The sequence below is a fragment of the Alligator mississippiensis genome, chromosome 1 (assembly GCF_030867095.1).
Source record: "Alligator mississippiensis isolate rAllMis1 chromosome 1, rAllMis1, whole genome shotgun sequence".
Lineage (NCBI taxonomy): Eukaryota > Metazoa > Chordata > Crocodylia > Alligatoridae > Alligator > Alligator mississippiensis.
Genome location: NC_081824.1, coordinates 458,020,928 through 458,026,959, shown reverse-complemented (window position 1 = coordinate 458,026,959; position 6,032 = coordinate 458,020,928).

The following is a 6,032-nucleotide window of genomic DNA, read 5'->3' as shown; positions in this document are numbered from 1 at the left end:
AGATGGGCTAAAATCTAGGGAATATAATGACAACTGAAAACTCAGTACTAACTTGCTGCATTCAGTGACCTCTTGATAAATCACTAAAGGATCTTGATCTTGAGAGATTATATGGCTGTTGCTTTTGCTATTACCAGCAAGGAAGCCTGTCATTTTAGCAGGGTGATCACTAAAATAATTGATTTGCAGGACAAATGCATTTTTAATGTCTCTTTTTTCCCCCCTGTGGTTCAGTTTATAGGAAATGGCCCTAAAGGAAACAGAACAGGAAAGGAAGAGATCATTTAAAACAAACAAAACACATGCTTGGTTTTCTAGGACGCTTGATTTTTTTTTTTATTTCTTGCTATTATTGTCCTAAATGCCCTATTCTCCTGTTTCCTTATTTATTCCATTTACTACAATGATAGAAAGGGAGGAAAATGGATGGGTTCAAGGAATAATTTAATTGTTTATAACATCTTATCAAAATATATTTCTAAAAGCTTAAAGCTACACTTCCATCTTAATAGTGTTCTCCTATTTCATACTTGTGCATTTTTTGTCTTGCCGAGGGCAGCACCTTTATTTTCAAATTTACTTTTATCTTTGAATTTCTTCACTTCTTTCTGTTGTTCAGTGCCTAGTTCTCCAAGAACCTTTTGAATTCTAATTCTGGCTTCCAACACGTTTGCTGGCCCTTCTGGTTTTGTGTCAGCTTCACACATGATCGGAGTGTTGTCTATTCCAGCATCACTATTCACTGTTTCTTACTGTAGCTTATTACTCTGTGGGCACGTCTACATATGTGCCTATGGCACCTTTGTTCCTCACGGTCATTTAGTACTTCCAAAAGGAAGTACTTCCTTAGTACTTACTTCCAAAAGGAAGTACTTAAGTGATGGCACAGTAATAGCCTGTACTGTGCCATGAGCACTGTGCACAGTTATTTTTAGCTGCTATAGCACCATAGCGACACACTATAACAAGGGAGCACATTGCTACAATAATGTAGCTGTGGCATCATGGTTTGTGGTTGCCGACATTACGTCACCAAAGCACATTGCTATGGTGATGTAGCAGCACGTGTAGATGCGCCCTGTAGTTTTAATCCACTCAACCATCCAGGGAAAGAGTGTCATATCAGTTCAACAAACAGTTGCTACTAAAGAATAATGAATGTTTAAGAATCAAACTGCCCATTATTAAAGAATTCCTGCCTTTACTGAAGATGGCACATCCAAATAATTTGGTAATGCCTTGGAACAAAGCATCAACATTTTCTTTGAAGAAATTTAGGATGGTTTTGTGGAAAAATAATATGAGGCCAAATTTGTAATGAATAGAATTCACTGCAGATAATTTGACTGTTAATTTATAAGATAGGCAGGGCCATAGGAAAGTTTATTAATGAAACCTATAAGCACACAGCATTCATCCCATTTAAAAACCTCAGACTTGGGGTAAGGTTTTCTGGTTCCACAAATTTTTTCTTGGGTTCTAAAACCTGGGGGAAAAGTATGCCTATGAAGCTCAATAGTAACTTTATCCAGCTGTAATTCAAAGTCAGGGAGAGATTTGTGGGTTTGGTTGAGGTTTTCCTTTGTAAATAGAAATGAAACCAAAACTGCTGCAGGGGGCATGAACAGGGCCAGCCCATGATTTTTTGAGGCCCCCTACCATGAAGAAGTTGGCAGAATGGGGGTGGGGGGGGAGGCTGGGGGGTAATGGCGAACGGCCGAAGAAGCCGGTGGCTGCGGTGTTGGTGGTGTGGGGGGTGGTAAGCAGCCAGACATGAAGCTGGTGGTGGCGGGGAAGGGGGCTGGTGAGCAGCTGGATGCAGGGGGCCCCTTGGCTGTGGGGCCCCCTGTGGCTGCATGTTTTGCAGGATAGGATGGGCCAGCACTGGGCATGAACCTCCCTGAGCTCAAATCAGTAAAACTCTTGCAAAAGGAAATCCCTGCATCTTTCCTTCTACTTCATGGGCCATCTCCTATACCCCTTGAAATCAAATGCAGACTTCAGTAGGTGCAGAATGGCCATATGAAGGTAAAATCTTAGAGGCCATAAATGAAATTGAAAGCACTTTGCAAAAATTGGAACTGGCCTGTTTTCTTCAATTTGTGCTGGACCAATATGGTCCTTATATTTTTACCAAAAAAAAAAAAAAAATTCTCTCTCTCTATAAGGTTATATATATCTACACTCTTCACATCACACCACAAAAGGAAAAACATTCCCCGTTACAAAAACTGCACCCGCACAAAGGCCCACTGCCACCTGAACCTGTTACAATATTCATCTTACACGCAATACACACAAAAAACTAAGTCCATCCTGGTCCCTTGGACCAGGCCACACTTCCTTTCCACCCCTGCCCTGCTTGTGGGGTCACATACTCAGTTCAAGTGTCCTCTCCTTCGTTGTTGCTCCCGCTCCCGCTCCTGCTGGAGGACCTGCTGCTGCTGTCGCTGTCCTCTGTTCCACTTGTCCCTTCCTCTTCTTTACTGCCTTCGCCCTCCTCTCCACTCGGGGGGGTTGGATGAACCTATGCCACATGTCTCATGTGCCAGGTGGCTGTCCGCATCTTCTCTGTCCTCCGCTACCGATTTTTGGTAGTAGGTCTGGAGTTTGCTCACTGGCATTTTCACACAGCCAATTACTGCTATGTCTATTTGTCTGTACAACAAGAGGTTCCTGGCCTTTGTCAAAGTGCTCCTGATGCAGGACATAAACTGGTCGAAATGGGGCGACGGGCTCCCCTGATGTTTGGCAAGGTGCCTGTACAGTGCCGCTTCTCTGGTTAGCCGGTTGATGGCAGTAACTGCTTCGCAGATCTGTTTCACCCTTTTCCATACCTCCTTGGTGCAGAGCCAGAGAAGGTAATCGATTGTCTTAGTGGCCCCGTGGCAGTTGGGCCATGGGCAGCTGTGTTACTTTAAATTCCAATTGCTAAATCAAGAGCAAGACCTTATAAAGGGGGATAAGGCAAAATACTACATTTATTGATTACATAAATTAGACATAGAGGTTCGGACATACCACTTATATGGACACACACAAATCATCATGCACATCATTACGCACAGGCACACACATATCATCAAAACAACCATTTTATTCAGACATTATAGTTATCAGCAGCAGTTGTTCTGAAATGGCACTGGGTGGCCAGTCCAGGCCTTATTGAGAGAGAGAGATCTTGGAGATAACAGCTTGGAGTGGGATGAAACAGACATGTCTGTGCTCCAAAGAAACAGCAGTTAAGAAAGAGACTCACCCAACTTGGCATTTTCGAAGTCCTCTTTTATAGAGACTGGCATCCTTTGTTTCAGTGCTTTGAGGTTTTTCCATACCTAGCTTCTGTTTTTGCAGTTGTTCTTTCTTCATCTTTTGCTTATTTCAGCCTGAGGTTAGTTTGGTCATTAAAGTTGGTATCTCAGCCTTGGAGTGCCCTTGCTGCCCATCTGGCAGGATGTGTGCATTCTTCCTCCTCATTATCTTCTTTGTGCCCTAGGCCTCAAGGAGATTCTTCAGCCATTCATTAATTAGTTTACTGACTGGTGACTTGCATTTGGTGCCTTGTTGCTTACATAAACAGTTAAATCTTCTTCTCCTGTCTCTATGCCATTCTCTCATCATTCATCCTTTCCCATGCACTCATTCAAAAAGAGTATACAGAGTTCATTCACTTATGTCATGCAAAATAATACAAAATGAAGTTTTCAAGTTACTTACAGGACAAAATGAACATGGTTACATTTTACAAATATTACACTCTGTGTTAACATCAGCTACATTAGTTCAGTTCCTGCTACAGCTGGGTCTCTCCAACTTCCCCTCTCTATGTCTCTGGGCTCTCACTGGTAGAGCTTGGTGGGCTATGAGCCAGTTCAGGTCCTTGTGATATTTGCGCAGATCCTTGTGGTGGATGCGCTCCCACACAGCCTGGTCCATGTCACCCGGGAGCAGGTCCACAGGTGATGTGATGTCGCTTAGTCTCACCGTCTCCTGGATCTTCCTGTTATTTTGATGTTATTCTCACTGTTTTTTCAGGTAACCCTCAAAGCTTGCCCAAACATTCAAGTATATCTTTGAGGTCCATAGTCACTTTAAAATTCATACACTCCTCATCCCTCAACCTTCCCCCTCTAGGTCCATTCCTGTCCTGTCCTAGTCAGAGAAAACTCTTTTATTTAGCCAAAGGGGATTTGACATGAGAGTGAATTATAGTATCAATCCCTTTATGCCTTAAAAGCACCTTATCTTGTTAAGTGAAAGAGATTTTAAACTCTCGCTTCTTACCATACTGGGTTTTAAATAATTTATCTCATCTTAGATGATGACAAAGGAGTGGTTAGTTTCTGTTTATATTCTACTCAGGGGACATATCTCCATGTGCAGTTAATGCTCACAGATAAACTGTGGAGCTTATTGCTTCAGAGACTTTTGCTCCTGGGCATGCCATTTGAACCTGGGGGGATCCAGGGAGCCAGCTTGCCAGCCAGGGCTGCTCATGTGCTGTGGAGGGGCTAGATATGACACAAGGGTAATTCCAGGTGTGGACTGTTTGTCCCTAACCCAGCTGCTCCACAGTACATGGAGCCCCATCAGCGCATCCAGACCAGAGCTGCTCTGATGAGACTCCATGTGCTGTGAAGAGGCTCACTAGGGCATAAGGGTATTTCAGTGTAGGTCTAGCTGGCAGGTAACTCCTATGCTGAAGCACCCACATGCCCCAGCCATCCCTATTTTGATCTACACTTTTGCTTAAGTGCAGTAGTTTATTGCAATGATTTAATTGCAATCAAATTTATTGTGCCATTGGATAGTACTTGTATCTGATGGGAATATCTGATGGCCAGTAAATTGCTCTACACCTGTCTAATTGCCATGCACATGTGGACGGTGATGCTTTACTGTGCAGTAAATTATCCTACTGTGCAGTAAAGCACATGTGTAGACGTGCCCAGTTTCACTTTCTGGGTCACATGCTGTAGGTCAGTATTTGATGAGGTATGTTCTTATTCAGTGTTTGCACCTGAAATATCTCATTTCCCAGCTGAAGTCCTAACCAGTAGTTCCATGGTCTCTCTTGCCTACTCTTTTTTTGGCCCCATGACTCATACTCTTTGCTCCATAGTGGCCCACCTTGAATTGGAGAGATGGAGGGAATCCCCTCTCCCACCATGATTCTGCCATTAGCCAGTTGGTTTGGGCAGTCTTCTAGGAAGTGGGAGATAGGAGTTTGAAACCCCTCAGCCTGAGGAGGGCTTTGCACCCACTATCTGATCCAGTGCTCTGAATGAAAGCTGCCATGACAGGATGTGTCCACACATTCATTAATGTGCCATAGTTACAGCACGTTAAGTTTAGTACTTGATAACCAAGTGCTAAATCAATGAGCAGTACCTGGCACTACTGTGCAGTAGTGCTGGTGCATAGCTTTTTCATGATGCTAACTGCCCAGTAGGCTAATACTACTGTGCAGTAGTGTATTAGCATGGGATTTGCCTAGCAAGCTACAGTGCAGTGTTATTAGGCTACTGAGTGTTATTAGGCAGTTTTGTGTAGATGCACCCACTGTGCTTGTGCTTAATTCAATGTGGTTGCTGAGATAAGTCTGTTCAGAATGCGCCTATCAGATGTACATGCTTTTGTACAGAGGACAGGCATTGGCTCTCCTTGCTAAAGTCATGTTTAGAAGCTCATTCTCTGGCCTTGTAGCATTGGAGATATGTCTCTCTCAAACTAAAGCAAGAAAGCTGGGTAGACATTCTTGTTCTGGCACTTCTTATAGGGAACTGATGCTCACATGAAAATGAGATGTACTCAGACAGTCTTCTTGATGCTAACACTTGTCCTCATCCAGTTGCAATCAAAGTTGGACTGAATAAAACCTTAATTCTTTCCCAGCTCAGCAGACTTGATAAACAAGATGAAAAATAATATTTCAAGGGAGCTTGGAATTCATTGCTGCTGATCTGAACAGACTTTATTTTAGATGTGATTAGAATAAAGTAACAGCATTTTAAGAGTAGCCGACAGAGCAT